At 46.3% G+C, this 16,598-nt stretch overlaps 1 pseudogene; it reads left to right on the top strand.

Annotated features, from left to right (window-relative positions):
* The first annotated feature begins 2,618 nt into the window (after positions 1–2,618).
* On the top strand, positions 2,619–14,835 carry LOC102545035 (interferon regulatory factor 3-like; annotated as a pseudogene).
* The last annotated feature ends 1,763 nt before the right edge of the window (positions 14,836–16,598 follow it).

Here is a 16,598-nt window from a genome sequence, read left to right as displayed (position 1 = left end):
AGGGGTCTTTGGTTTTTTCCCTGATATTGAGCTCACATCAGGCTCACGGCCTCCCGTTTGGTTCCTTAGATGAGATGCTATGAATTTCCCTCTCTATGCAGCTGCTTCCATCCAAACATGCACTTTTCACTCCCATGTCCCATGTTCAGAGAAGCCTTTCCTGACTGTCACCTAAAATAGCCCCTACCACCTCCATCCCCCAGCAGAGTACCTGCCTATATGTGACCCTGTTTTGTTTTCTTTACTGAAGTTATCACTCATTTGGTGGCTGTCTATCTCATCTCACCAGAATGTAAGCTCCTTGAGGGCAAAGACTTTGGCTTCTTCACACTTGATCCACATGGCCTGGAAAAGTGCTTTGCACACAGTAGACATTTTCAATAAACGAAAATGAATGACTGGCATTCTCCCCACTTATCTCAGCCTTCGGATCAGAGCATCATGTTACTTCTCCTATAAATCCTTTTCAATTAGTCATCTGTCTGAGATCTGTCGGCAAATGACCAAGGAGTTGGGATAAATATTTCTCCTCCCTTTCCACTCCCCCAACATTAATTCCTCCCCCCACACACATTTGCAAGACTAACAGGACAGTGCGATCAGACGTGATTTTCCTCCTCTCCCTGATGCTGGCGCTAAATTGTGAGGATTAATGAGATCCCTGTTGCTCTCACTCACTCTAAGTGTCACGCCGTGGCTGAACCAATATTGGGACTCGTAGAGTCCATTAGAGTTCATTTCGCTCCTATGCTACCGTACCTGCAAGCGGAGTCCCTATCAAGCCTGTTTTAATAACAGGGTTCCAGAGGGAAAATGCCAACTGAATTCATTACTAAAATAAACTGAAGCTACAAGAGCAGGCTGGAGGGGAAGAGGCATCCAAGGAAGTTTATCTTTTCAAACTCAGGGCCACTCAGAAATTGACAAGCAGTAAAACACACACCACCTCTCCTCGCGAAATAAGTTATCTTGGGCAGCACCCCCAGACCACAGCTTGACCTTTGTGAATCTAAATTACTCTCTCCATTAGCCAAGCAAAGAGGATTGTGTTGCCTAGAGATTTTCTTTTGCCTTCTTCTAATAATTCCCCACTGTCCATAAAACTAACATAAGTATTAATAATGACATAAGATTACAGCAGCTCTACACTGTCTACTGTTGCAACGCCCAGGATACAGTGGTGCCAAGTAAGTATGATCTATTTGCCCTCTTATAGGGGAGACAACACAAAACATGTGTTCAGTCACTTCATTATAAATTGTCATAAGTGCTATGGCTGGGGTCAAAGGACCTACTTTAGATAAAGCAGGTAAGAACTAAGCTAAGATTGAAAGGGTAAGAAGGTCAGCTTTGTGAAGTGTAGGCGTGTGTGAGCATCGTGTGACTGTGTGTGTGCGTGCGTGTGCATGCATAAGTCTGTCAGCCACCACGTCCCCAATCTGTGGATGAGGCAATCAAGGCTCTGGGAGGCTGTATGTCCCGCCCAAGGTCACTCAGTCATTATAAGACAAGGTTTTGAAATCCGTTTAGTCTAACTCCAAGTTACATGCTTTTTCCAGGGTTCTATGCTGTTTCTTGCATAAATTAGAGAAGATGAAGGGCTGACAACTCAGAAGGGGGAGGGGGTGAAGTTCCTTCCCCTTCCTCTGCACATTGTGGTGACAGCTGAGCGAGGCCACTGGGGTCGCAGAAGTAGCGGCTGGGGGTCTGCAGTTTGGAAGAGACTTTGGCTCAGCAACGTGGAGGGAGGGCAGGAGTGAGAGAGACTGAAACAAAAGGCAGACAAGACAGCGGAGAAAAACCCTACCTGGAGAAAATGTGGCTGACAAGACGCCTAAGGAAATAGACAGAAGATAAAACACAGGAAGAACTGACCTGAGGCCAAGACAGAATGAGGCGAGGCCCCCAGTTCACATCCCCTTTGGGCCCCTCTGTTGGTGGTACTTAGACACTGGCTGAATTTCAAAGTCCACTCCTGATTCCCCCTCAGGTTCCACAACCAAACTTCTTTTTCCCATTTTTCTCCTTTATTCATCATAAAGCTTATATTGAGCCGTAATGGAAAAGAATCTGAAAACATATATAAAATGTATGCATGTGTGTAACAATCGCTCTGCTGTACACCTGAAACTAACATTGTAAATTGACTACACTTCAATTTAAAAAAACCTTAAAAATAAATCAATAAAACCTTAAAAATAAAAGAAGGATAGAAATAAGAGGTACAGGACCTCTGGTTTCTGGCTGCACCTGTAAGGAGCTGGGAAGTGGCCACTCTGCCCTAACAAAAAGTAAAAGCTGAACAGACTAAAAGATCAACAACTCTTTTTGGATTCCTAAGGGAGGGGAGGAAACAGGGTAAACTGCTAATAACCCCAAGATTAGACTGAATGCCAGCAATCACAGCTTACCAGAGGGTGGGGCTAGCTCAGTGGCAGAGCGCATTCTCAGCATGCAAAAGGTCCTGGGTTCAATCCCCAGTACCGCTGTTAAAATAAATAAATAAACCTAATTCCTACCCCCCAACTCCCCAAATCATAGCTTAACCAGAGCAGAGACTCACAGAGAAGAACAGAGAGCAGAGCGAAGCGACGGAAAGGGACAGATAGGCAGGGAAGATGCGTCAGAGTGCGTGGGCGGTGAAGGCGCTGGAGAAGAGGGAACTGCCGTGCGCAGAGCTGGAGGAAGGCTGTTCTAGACGGAGGCGGGTGCAAAGGCCTAAGGCGGGGAGAAGCGTGGCCTGGTCGAGAAAAGGCAGGAAGGCCAGTGTGACCGGGGAAGTCAAAGGCGGAGTGGGCAGACGGGAGATGAGGTGGGAGATGAAGTGGGAGTTACAAGCAGGGCCCGGTTCACGAGGTCCTGGTGTGGATGCACGGTTTTACTCACGGAGGAATGGGAAGTCATTGAAAGACTTTTTAAACGATGCTGATATGCTCTGATTTGCATTTTCCAAAGGTAACTGGTCGAATGGATTTTTGAGCACATGTATGGTGACTATATTTTTAATAAACTTTTTATTTTGGATTTGAATAATTTTAGATTCACAGAAAACCTACAAAAATAGTACAGAGATTTCCTATACCACCCACTTTCTCCTATTATTAACATAACCATCGTGTTTTCAGCACAACGAAGACTAACAATGATAGATTACCACTAACTACACTACAAACTTCGTCTGGATTTTACCAGTTTTCCCACTAATATTCTTTTTCTGTTCTAGGATCCAACTCAGAATAGCACACTCCCTTTATACTCATCATATTTTATTGTCTTATTTTTTAAAAAATTTTTGCCTGGGTTATTTTTTTTCCATTTTTTAATTGAGGTATAGTCAATTTATAATGTGTTAATTTCTGGTGGACAGCATAGTGATTCATTTATACATATGTATATTCCTTTCCATATTCTTTTTCATTATAGGCCATTACAAGATACTGAATATAGTTCCCTGTGCTATACAGTACATCCTTGTTGTTTATCTATTTTACATACAGTAGTTAGTATCTACAAATCCCAAGCTCCTAATTTATTTCTCCCCACCCCATTCCCCACTGGTAACCACAAGTTTGTCTGTGAGTCTGTCTCTTTTTTGTTAAGTTTATTTGTGTCCTCTTTTTTTTTTTAGATTGCATATTTAAGTGATATGGTATTTTTCTTTCTCTTTCTAGCTAACTTCACTTAGAATGACTATCTTCAGGTCCATCTATGTTTATGTTGCTGTTGCTGCAAATGACATTATTTTATTCTTTTTTATGGCTGAGTAGTATTCCATTGTGTGTGTGTGTGTGTGTGTGTGTGTGTATACACACACAGCTTATATATACACACACACACACACACACACATATATATACAACTTCTTTATCCAGTCATCTATTTATGGACAGTTAGGTTGCTTTCATGTCTTGGCTACTATAAATAGTGCTGCTATGAACATTGGGGTTCATATGTCTTATTTGATGGGGGAGGTAATTAGGTTCACTTATTTATTTTTAGATGAGGTACTGGGGATTAAATCCAGGACCCCATGTATGCTAAGCATGTGCTTTACCACTTGAGCTGTACCTCCACCCCTTTGCATGTATCTTTTTGAATTAGTTTCTTTTGGATATATGACTAGAAGTGGGATTGCTGGATCATAGGGTAAGTCTATTTTCAGTTTTTTAAGGCATTTCCACACTGTTCTCCATAGTGGCTGCACCGAACTACATTCCCACCAACAGTGTAGGAGGGTTCCCTTTTCTCCACAGCAACTCCAGCAATAAGCATTTGTAGATTCACCATCTTTTAAATAGTCTTTCTATCTTTGAGGACACATCCAGGTCAGCTAGAATCAGCTTCTCTAAGTTGTAACTAAAAGTCCTGACAGATAAAGGGGAGAAGTGGATGCGGGCAGGCTACTTCTTGAGCTACTTCAGTTCTCCAGGCAAGAAAGGAGGGAGCCGACTCCAGAGACTGGGGTGGGGAGTCAACTGAGTCATACAGTCACATCTCTTTATAGCACCTCATAGAATAAAGGTAATTTTAATGCCCTCAAATTAGGAAGAACATTGCCTCTGAATAGACAGCCTTTTTACATTGAATGACTTTAGCTTTATGAAAAACTTAATACACTGCTCTACATTTTCTCATTTTTTGAGAAGAATGAAACTTCATATGCACTTACACTGGTCCAGTCCATAGAATATCATCTGGGGACAACTACCTCAAAAAAAAAAAGTGATTCACTGAATTACAGTCACTTAATCAACAAACATTTACAGAGCACCTTCTGCATTTCAGGCTCTATGCTGCTCTCAAGATCAGTATGTTTCCTGCTCTAGTAGAGTCTACAGCCTATGTGGACATCAGAAAAATTAGAAGCACGCCGTGGACCAAAGAAAATCAAATAACTAATTGCAGAATGACCTGCTTAGAGGTTTATTACCAACCTGATGGAGCAAGCGATTACAGGCAACTTGACATTGATGAGTTGGCTGTAAATTAAGCATAACAATTGGGAGTACCCGTGCAGGAGATTGTATCTGGGATGGGGTGGGTGGCTACTCCTCTTCTTGGGAAAAAAGCCTCCTGTGGGAGGTGGGGCTTCCAGCACAATTCAGGAGGAAACCACATCTGGGGCAACTTCAGCTGTGTCTGTACCTGAACAAGCAGCTGTCTTTATAAGCTTTCTCTGGTGCAGTATCTCTTCCCTACTCCTTCCTGGTCATTTCAGTTAGTCTAAACAGGGAGTCAAAGGTGAGGGAATCCAAACTGGGAGTTCGTGATTGCAGATACTAATTACTATATGTAAAACAGATGAACAACAAGGTCCTACTGTACAGCACAGGGAACTATATTCAATACATTGTGGTAACCTATAGTGAAAAAGAATATGAAACGGAATATATATATATTTGTGTGTGTATAACTGAATCAGGATGCTGTACACCAGAAACTGACACAACATTGCAAACTGACTTCAGTAAAAAAGAATGCAAAAAAAATAATCTTGAAATGGTCTATACTGAAAAAGAATACGAAAAGGAACATATATACGTATTACTGAATCCTATGCTGTACACCAGAAACTAACACAATGTAAATCGACTATACCTCAATAAAAAAATTTTTTTTAAGTTAGGGAATCCCTTGGTAGGAGATCTTAGACCAAAAGATAAAAATCTTGCTCCTAGTTAAGAAGATTAAAAAATAATAACAAAACGCCACTGAGCTCCCACAGTAAGCACAGCAGATAAAGACGAACAGCTCCTCCCCAGCCACAGAGGTCAAGGGTGAAGCGCAGAGTGAGGGCAGGCAACCAAGTGTTGCTGGGGTCCCAGGATTTCAGTTCCGCTCTCCGGCATCCAGAGGGGACTGCTCGAGGCAAAATCAGGTCACTACCATCTAAAGTGCTTTTTGTTTCCTTGTCCTGATGCTATAGTCTGAGAAGCAGGGGTTGCTTTTCAAGAGTGGCTTGGAGGCCTCTTGCATCAGGATCACCAAAGGTGCTTGGAAAATGAAGTCTCTGGGCCTTTCCTAGGCCTCCTGAGTCAGAATTTCCAGAACCTGCAGTTCAGATCAGCTCCCTAAGTGATCCTGACCTGAAACGTGAGGACTGCTGTGCTAAGGGCACTCTGCCTATCTATGGATGACCGAGACGAGAGGAAGTGTGAGGAGGATGCAAACCACCGACCAGGAAGAGGCCTTGCAGGAGCTGACAGATGGAGGCAGGTGCAGGGGGCCAATGCCCGCCACCTTTCCTGTGCTCTCCCTACTGGGAGAGAATGGCCAGGTTCAGGTCACCTTCAATGGTCTGTGGATGTTCTGTAAACCCCTCTAGTTACTGTTACTGCCTGGCTTGACCTTTCCGAGGTTACTGTCCACCTTAGTTCTCTAGGGTCCTGTGGGCTGAGAACTTCAAAAACCAGAGATTACCTACAGGTTTCCAGAACAAAACCCAAGCTGGTGAGCCCTGCCGATTAAGAAGTTGGGCTCCGGACTCTGGACACTAGAAGGCTGTGTGTCCTTGAACATCTCCCTGTGCCTCGGTTTCCTCATGTGTACAGTGGGTTTATCACCAGGACACCCCTCCTCGGGACGTTTTGAGCAGCAATTGAGACCATCCATTCTCAGCTCTCAGCCTGTGCTTGGAACAGAGTTCACGCAGGACAAATGTTGACTTAAACATACAACCTGTCAGACATGCCGGACCCCACGGGGAATTGCCCACAGCGCACCCGGCTGGTAAGAGTCACCACGGAGGTGTGGGGACCTGGGGGAGAAAGATGAGCTTATTCATGGGGACCAGATGACGCTCTGCAGGGAAGTCAGAGAGCTGTGCTAGGCTGTATGGGAGGCGAGGGGGTGGAGAAAAAGGTGGGACGCTGCTCAGAGCCTCTGCTTGTGCTGGGGCGGGAATCATGTGTGATGGGAAAGGAAAAGAAAAGGGAAGTGACAAACTCGCTGTGCATGTGTCTATCATCCCGGATGAGCAATAAAGATGATGAGAATCCTCAAGACCAGGCTGCGTCATTCAAGGAAGAATAGAAAAAGCTTGTTATTAGGGGAAATTGATGCTCTGTGAAACCAGAGCTTTTAGAACAAAGAGAATCAGATTGGCATTTTGGGAGGCTGGGGAAGTGTGTTTCATTCAAGATTGGTTACAGGCCTTGGGGTCTTTTGTTTTCTGCTATTTCATTATTTTCCTGTCCCATTTTCTCCCCCAGGCTCCAGGCTGAACCCTGGGGTACGGGGGGCATCTATTAAAAACAAAAAACCCTTGAAGTGGAGGTATCGGGGAGGGGAGAATTTCTTGTCAGGGAAACACACACAATCTGTATTTTGAAGGGCCTTATTTGAACTGCCTAGAAAATACTTCAGAGGCAAGTCTGAACAATCTGATTGATCACAAACTCAACCTTATAATTTTCAAAGGAGGCAGTACAGAGGATGGTGGAGGACGTGGATGCAGCTCTCGAGGCCAGGATTCAAACAATGATCAGACTAAGATGACTGGCTGTGTACCTTGGAGAAACCACTTAACCCCTCTGAGCCTCAGTTTCCTCATCTGTAAAATGGGGTCGAGATTATAACTAATCTTATAGAGTTGTCATGAGAAATGAGGGAGGGTTGTGCAGAGCAAACCCTCAAAGAAAGGGCACTGTCCTCATCAATGTCATTGCCGCCACTATTCATAAGAGGTTATGGGAAAAACAATGGAAGCCGATACAGAATCAAGATGGTCCCTGGTTTAGAATCACAGCAGCATTCAGGAAACTCACAAACCCCCTGTTTCATCCCCAACAGCAGTGGGAGCCATCGCCACATCTATTTTGTAAATTCCCTGTTCTTTCTGAGAAAGCACTTATTTCCAGGGCTGGAAGTCTCCAGAGCCCACGTCTCCTCTAAGTTACAGAACGGTATTGCTGGGTTGGGATAGACCAATTCTCCACAGAAAATGCCCGCTGCCCCCACCCCACCCCACCACCAGGAACCAATTCCCAAGTCTCCTTTCTTCCCCAAAGTCAATTCCCAAGGCACAAACGGTGCAGAAAGCAAGCAATGCTTGTTGTTCTTTCTCAGGTTTCCCTGGTTTTTGGACCCACGAGTTTGTGTTTCTGTGTTCCAGTCTCCCCAGAGCTGGGGATGACTTTAAGGACATTTCAGAAAGAAAGGAGGTGTGAGAATGAGGGTACGTGTGCAGGATACAGACAAGGACCATGATCAAAAGACAACGACAACGACAAAACACTCTCCAGCTCATTGAGTTCATCGAGTCATTCTGTAAACCCTGACAGCATCCCCAGTGTGTGGCAGGCGCTGTGCCGGGGACTGGCCAACAGAGAGAAGAGAACACGGCCCATGATCTAGAAGTTTACCGCCTGGGGTGGGGCAGGGTATAGCTCAGTGATAGAGTGCATCCTCAGGGTTGGCCCAGTGATGCCTCTTGATGAGATTACTGGGCTCTGTCCCATGGACCGGTGAACACCTAGGGATATCCCCAAATATCTCCCCATCCCTCACCTGTCTCCATGCCTGAATTCCCTCATTGGTCTCATTTAAATCCTTTTTTGTTTTCCTTGTAAATGGCAGTACTGGGGATTGAACCCAGGACCTCATGCATGCTAGGCATGTGCTCTACCACTGAGCTATACCCTCGTTAGCCTTCTTTTTGGAATAAGGGACCATCCCTTGGTTGTATGCCAATAGCCCTAGGAGCTGCCATCACCAGCCACACCAAAACCACTTTCCTTAATCCCCTTCACAGAACTTTACAGTTTACAAAACACTTTATTATCTGGCAGTAGGGTAGGCAGTTTTGTCCCCACCTTCCAGATGAGGAAGTTAAATAATGAGCCTCTGGCCTCAAAGCTCAAAGGTGACAGATCTGGGACCTGAACCTGACTCCAAGTCTAGGGCCCAGCAGAGCTGGCCAGGGTCACCATTATTCTTAGCACCTGAGGTCTAAGTTCCTCTTTCCTCTCAAAAGTAGATGCTTTGTGGTTCTGATGGAGAAAGTCGACTTGGTATGGAGTTAACGTCCTACTCTGCATTCTTCAAGAGCTCCACGGAGGGAAATGCTGAGGGGTCGTGTGTCCTTCAGTACTCACGCAGAGGCTGCCCAGCCCCGTGGGCATGGGGAGAGGTCAGGGTGGCAAGGAACAGCTAGTAATAACGGCCAGTCCCTGGGTGTGACCCTGGGGCCAGCACTCTGCAGCATGCCTCAGCTACATCCCCCAAGTGTCCCTACACCCCCCGTTCCCACCAGTACAACTATAGTCCTTCGCACCCCCATCATGTAGAGATTTCTCCCCACACAGAGGCAGAACCTTAGGAACAAGTCCCCTTGTGTTCTTCATTACTATTTACTACCCACCCACAAGTCCCTGTGGGAATTACCTTGGCATCTCCATGGGTGCAGTGGCCTCCATGAAAACACCGCTTTCCTGCCTCCTGGGACCTTAAACCCTTGAGAAGTGAAACAGACTTGAGGTCCCTTGTGTTTTCACCCCACCCCTGGCTCCTGTGTAAGCCCTTTCCCCAACTCCACGTCGTGTCACCTCAGCCTCTGAGTTACTGAGCGTCCCACGCACCTGGGGAGAGCAGACCCTTCAGCTATGGCTCTAACCCCTGCCTTCCGGGGTCTGAGCATCAGTCCTTGGGGTCAGGCAGGGTCAGACTCCTCACAGGCCACCGGCTGTCCCTGGGCCCCCAATTCTTTCCCCAGGCCCCACGCAAAAGACTCCACCCTTCTCTTTTCGTCCAAAACTAGATAAACAAATTGTGGAAAATGGAGAATCTGGGTCACACAGATCAACTGAACATTGCTGGATAATTCCAGAAACATGACAGCTCAGGGAGGGCATGCAGCAGTTGGTCCCAATCCTAAACTCTTACAAATCCCCCCCGTAGTAACGATAGCTGTCATTTATCAAGTCCTCACATACTTATCCAAATAACCCTCACCAGGACTCTTTGGATTAAGTACCACAACTGCCCCCGTTTAGATAAGAAAATGGGGGTTTAGAAGGTCACTTGCTGAGGTCACCCTCTCCGAGCCAGAAGGTCAAGGGATGGGCCCCATCTATCTGATCCCAGAACCTCAACTCTGCACCCTAATGCAGCACTGAGTCCCCCCCAGCCCCCTAGCTGTGTTTGAGGAGGTTGCAGATCTAGGTAGCATTTCTTGCGACTTGATTGCTCTGAGAAACAATGACAAAGGAGAGCTTAAGTATTGGGTGGGTGGGTGGGTGGGTGGAGAAGAAACTGTTAATTTTAGCTCTGTAACTCAGACTGCTCATTAAGTGACAGAGGTGTCACCATGCCCCTTATCTTTGCCATCCACCTTCTAAAATAAAAGAGTCAGGGCCTATGATTTCCTCAGCAGGAAGATTCACCCTTCAGGGGACGATGGGGTGTTTTTCACAAGTCACCAAAAGAGACACTGGCCTGCGAAAGTCTCCTGTCATTTCTCCCAATTTCCCCCAATTGTGCCCTCAACACTTGGTAATGAGTCTTGTGCAATAGGATAATATTCCAGAAACTTGTTTTTTAATGGAGGCCTGCCCCAAGGGGGCCAGCCAAACCTGTACTGGGACCTGGTCAGTTCGGGCCCCTCATCCCCATGTCTGAATCACAGAGACGTCCTCTGCAGCAGTGACCTGTGGATTCTAACCCCCTAGAATACTAAGTTCCTCCTCCTCACTGCTTATCTTAGTTCTACATAAAGTGAAAATTAAGCAATTATTTGACATAAGCCAAAACAAGAATCCTAAAGTTAGAATTCGAGCCAGGGGGTGGTAACTACAATATTACCCCTACCTGAAAAAACAAAGGGTGATGGTAGCTCACACCCGTCTGGTGTTCACTGTATCCCAGGCCCTGTTCTCAAAGTGTGGCCGGGACCACCACATCAGCATTGCCTGGGAACTGGTGAGAAATGCAAATTCTCAGCTCCCTGCACCCAAAGACTTAACTGAATCAGAACTCCTGAGGATGGAGCCCAGCGATCTGTTTTAACAAGCTGTCTGGGTGATTCTGACAAGGTACCTGTAGAGCAAGGTACCATATGCTCTAAAGTTGGGAATGCAGTCTGACTTCACCGAGTCCTTCCAATGACCATGGAAGGTGTAGGAACCACTGGAGAAGAAACCTATGTTTCTAAAATACCGAGCCCTGTCCAAAGTGAGTAGCAACGCCAGGATTGGAACACAAGGCATTCTGCTCCCCAAAGAACTGCGTCCCTAAACACACGTTTCCTTACTGATGAAAAGTAAGAATGGCCGAGGCAGGGAGACAGATCACTATTCCCATGGAAACCAATTAACAGTAGCTTCGGTCCAGGGAGGGGAAAGACGTTAACATCTATTGAACATCAGTTATGTGCCAGTCACTGTACATAAATATCTCGTTTCGCTCTCACAGAAGCCCAGGCCAGGTAGGCATTCTGGAATCAGATCAGGCAGGGTAAGCAACTTTCCTAGGCTCTCACACCTGCGTAAGTTGCAGAGCAGAATCTGAATCCTGCTTAGTCTGTCTCTAAAAATCCTCCCAGCCTCCCTGGGGCACACTCACCACATTCAGCATAAGCATGTGACCTCATGGCAAAAAAAAAAAAAGAAAAAACTAGAAAACCAGGGATAAATGCCTATGCAGCAGCAAATGAGATCACCCCGCTCCAGGGGTAAAAACTACCTTGGCAGCAACTCTGGGGCTTTTACAGCGTCACCCGTCACCCCAGGCTGCTCCTCCCTCCCCTCCCTTTTTCCGTCTCAAAAACCACCGACTTTTCCCTTTCACCTGTGAGACAGGGAAGTTAAGTTCTTACTAAATTAAACATGTCTGTTCTCTTCCTATAAAGTGAGTATTCATCTGCCTTTCCAGGGAAGCAAGGCCTTTCGTGGGTAATGATGCCAGAAATTGGGTGAATCGCCAGTTGAAATCCTAGCTATATTCAGCGTGGATTATCATAATGTTATGAATGCCTTTAACCAGCTCCCCACACAGAACACATACACACCCTCGAAACTGGCGTGGAATTTACCAGCAACCTTCCCCAGTTGATGGCTTAATGCACTTGCAGGCAATATATGACATGTCATGAAACATCTAAAATCAAGCAGCACAGGAAGATCTAAAACTTAAAGCTACAGTTTCTCTGCCCTCATTTTGCAATTTTTTTTAAACAAGTTGCTGTTTCTTTTCACTTAAAAAAACCAAAACACAGAATTTCCCCCTTTGGTTCACAGAGTCATGGAAATTCTGGGTAAAAATATTTGTTGACAGCAGGGTGGGGGTATAGCTTAGTGGTAGAGTACAAGCTTAGCATGCACGAGGTCGTGGGTTCAATCCCCAGTACTTCCATTAACAACAACAAAATGTTTTTTAATGTTTACCATAATAGTGAAAATGTTGAAAACAATTATATAAAAATATATTTGTTGACATAAATATATAAAACAGCCCCCAAATCTCCCTAGCTTGAAAGTGGTCATTGGCTCGCGGGTCTTTTAGGGAGGAGACCAGGCATCCTGGGCTTCTTTGTCCAGCACTGTGATCAGATGGCTGCTCACACTGCAGTCTCAAAGCCTGACACCTCCTGCCACAAACTCAGTGCTCAGGTGCTACAGAGCACAGGCTGTTCCCAGAAGGTCCCAGGTCCTCTCCTGCCTTCATGCCTTTACACCTGTGGTCTCTCAACTGGAATCCCCCCTCCATGCCTTTACGGGGCTAACTCCTCCTGCTCATCCCTCCGAACTCAGCCCAGGTGTCAACTCTTCAGGGAAGTCTTCCCTGACTTCTGCCACCAGAGTCCCCCAAGGGACGACGTGCTGACCCTCATCACACTACTTACCATGCGATTTTATGATAGTCATTTACTTTGGTGCCCCTTCCAAAGCTGGGAACTACCTAAAAAGATCTCACTGTTGTCAGGGCCCAACACAGGGCCAGACACAAGGTAAGCACTCAGAATATCTTTGCTGAATGAGTGAATAAACGAGTGACTGAATGACGATCTCTTCGATACTTTACCACAAGCTCCGGATGCACAATGGAAATGAGACAGGGGGTCGTTCTCTCTCAACAGCCTTAAAATGCTGCTCCCACCCTCAGGGGCTCAAATGGCCCCACATGGCCGGAAGTGGCTCAAGGCTGCAGAAACCCTAGTCTAAAGTGTTATCTAGATGAGCCCAGGGGTGTTCTCCAAACTCGAGATTCTTAATGTTGGTAGCAAAACCAAAGCAAGGCCAGAATCCTGGGAGTGGCTCCTGTCTGGAATGGTCTGGAAATTTACTTTGGTTCAGACCTTCTTAGCATAAGGCCAGTGCAAGCATGTGTATGTGTATTTATTATAAAAGCACTAGGTAGAAAAGAAAGCACCGTTGCTCTAAAGCTCAGCAGACGGGCAGGGGAAGGGCGTGTGCAGCTATGAGCTAGAGACCTACCTGGAGTCCAAAGGCAGGACTGGACCCCAGCACACTGTGTTCACTGGCCCTCCACACTGGGCCAAGGGAACCCCAAAGCCTCGGATCCTACCCTGGCTGGTGTGGCAGCTGGACGTGGGGCAGCCGGAGGGCAGGGTCTGGCTGGACCAGAGCCATGTGCACCTCCGCATCCTGCAGAAGCATGGTTTGCAGCAGGACGCCTAGCAGGAGGACTTCCACATCTTCCAGCCTGGGGATGCCAGTGGTCCTACACCCCTGGGAAGGACAAGCCTGACCTGCAGACCTGGAAGAGGAATTTCCAGTCTGCCCCGAACTGGAAGGAAGTGTTGCATTCAGCCAAGAATAGAGCAAGGACCCCCGTGACCTGCACTAGATCTGAGAGTTTGTGACCTCAGGAGTTGGGGACTTTCCTGAGTCAGATACCTCTCCAGATGCCAGTGACAGATGTGGTACCTCTAATACCCCGGAGGAGTTCCTGAGTCGCACGGGCTTGGCCCCAGTACCAGACACTGGGCTCTCGTGTCTGGCTGTGGCCCCTGAGCACCCTCCTGACCTTTTGCTGAACCCCAACTTAGAGATCCCAGCTCCCTGCCCAAACTCGGACCCCCACTCCCACCCCAGAAAACCCACTGAGGCAGCTGTTGCTACTAGAGGAAGATGAGTGCCAACTGTGGAATGGGAGGGGCGGGGGCTGGGACAGTGGGTCCCCTTACACTCTCTCAGTCTCCCTTTTCACATCACTGCTGCCACTGCTGAGAGTGGGAATTCAGGGGACCACTGTCCTCCTGGGTGCCAAGTCTTTCAGCACACTGTCCTCTGCCTAAAGGACCTATGGCTAGTGGGGTCAGAAACAGGGGACAGGACACTGCCTGGGCAGCCAATAAGACTATCAGGCCCTGGGATGTGACAGGCTACAGGCGGCATGTCCTGAGCTGCCTGGGCAGGGAGGCGGTAGGATCAGCTCCGTGGAGAGCCTGGCAGTGCTTTGGGCCCAGAGCCTGGGGCACTGTCACTGGTACTGGGCTGTGGCAGGAGCCCCTCGCCGGTGCTGGTCCCCAACATGATGGCGAGGTCCCCAAGAACAAGAAGGGAGGCATGTTCGACCTGGGACCTTTTGTGGCAGATCTGATCATCTTCAAGGAAGGAAGCAGACACTCATTATCTACACCCTATAGTTCTGTGTCAGGGAGTCATGGCCCCAGGGCCAGCTGTGGATCAAGAGTCTCCTGATGGTCAAGGTGGTTCCCATGTGTCTCAGCTCCCTGCCAGATGTGGCCCAGTTAGGAGTGCCTTCTCACTGGAGAATACCAGAGACCTGTACATTTCCACCAGCCATCCACTCCCCTTCACCTCGGACCAGCTCAAGGCCTACCTCCAAGACCTGGTCAAGGACGTGGATTTCTAGGTCACTGGAAAGGCCTGAGCCTTCCCTCCTCATGAGTATAGTCCCCACCCTGCACTTCAACCAATCAACTTTTTCTTGCCACCATCACGAAAAAACCGTCAAACATAAAGCAATGTACAGACAGTGGAAACCCATACTCTGACAGTGGCCCATACTATGATTTTCCAGAGACAGCCATTGTTAAGAGTGTTTCAGAGGTTGACGTGCAGTGAGCCTGAAAGACAAATCCAGTTTACAGATGATCGTGTACAATATTTTTAAAGATAATTCTATTAGTTGCCACGAAATAAAAAAAAATCAAGAGTTTCATGGAATTGGGATATTTTTATGGAGCTTTGAAGGTGGCAGAGAAGGAAACGGACTACTACAAAGCAGTGTGAAAAGTACTGTGATTAACAGCTCTCCTTGGAAAATTCAAAGATCCGCCACCCTATTGGCAATGATTCGCTGCAGCTGAGTGGTGCCATTTGCTTTCACATAGGGTGTGCTCCCAAGGTTGTCATAGTCCCTACCTGACCCATTTATAAAACCAGTCTGGCCCCCATGTGCATTTGAGTTTGCAATCACTGATGTCTGTCCTTACAAAACCCTCTGTAATACTATGAGTATCGTGAGCACTGCCTATAATCTCTTTTCTATTATATCCGTGTCAGCACATACAGCTCTACCTACATATTCCTCTGGGTGACGACATTATGCTATATCGAACCAATCCCTTCCTGATGGATGTTTAGGTTAGTTCCATTTATCTCTAGTTACAAACACTGTAACAGTAAATGCTTTTGTATATATCTTTGGGTATTTGGGCATTTCTCTTGAATAAACTAAATGTGAAATGACTTGCGTGAAAAGAAATACATCTTTAAATTTTCAGCAGATAATGACAAAATGCTGAAGATGGGTTAGAATCCAGGTCTTTTTTTTTTTTTTTTGCCCCAAGCAAGGGGCAAAGAGTGGCAAAGCTGGAGAGTGACATCAAGAGATGAACTGTCCAACATTTGAGCCCTTTTCTTCCATAACCATACTCCTCTACTCCTAATCTACCCACAGCTGACTGGCACAAATACTGCAAGTGGAAGAGGCAGACATAGCAGGACGAATGTATTTTAGAGTTCTAGCTGAAAAGTTATTTCACAGTCATAAAGTGGGCATGAAAACAAAGTGAGATAACCATTCAGGTTATATTTATGGGATTCTCCATTTGTTATTAAAAACAAAAGAAATTTTCATCCACATATATTGATTAGTCTTTAGGCTTTTGGCATTTCTTATTATTTTATCTAAACAAGATACTGTACTCCTTTACTTTCTGTTTCAGGCTTATTTCCCCTTCTGTTTGATGTATGTTAACCTGATGTTACTGAGTAAAGGCTGCTTACGTTTCCAAGGTTTGGGCTCTACTGAGTGGAACCAAAGATAAAAATCTGGGATCAAAATTACAATAAGGAATTGACTAAAATAGCCTCTTTTTTTTTTTTAAACATAATAAATGCAGCGAATGGGATGACTTGAAGGTTAAGAGTAGAGGTTGCCTGGGTAGACGTCCTGACCTCCCTCAAGCACTAGCTGGGGCAAAACATAACCCCTCTAAGTCTGTCACCTCATCTATTAAGACGGGGTAATAACAGGGTGATAGTTCTTTGCAGAGAATCTGACACAAAATAATGTTCTTTGTTATTATTTATTCTAACATAATAGCCAACCCCACCCCCTCTGAAAGTCCTCTAGGATGCTGCAATGGCCAACACCACATAAGCCACTGG

Source organism: Vicugna pacos, chromosome 3 (genome assembly GCF_048564905.1).
Source record: "Vicugna pacos chromosome 3, VicPac4, whole genome shotgun sequence".
Lineage (NCBI taxonomy): Eukaryota > Metazoa > Chordata > Mammalia > Artiodactyla > Camelidae > Vicugna > Vicugna pacos.
Note: the sequence above shows the minus strand (reverse complement) of the source record. Positions and strands in the feature narration are given on the sequence as shown.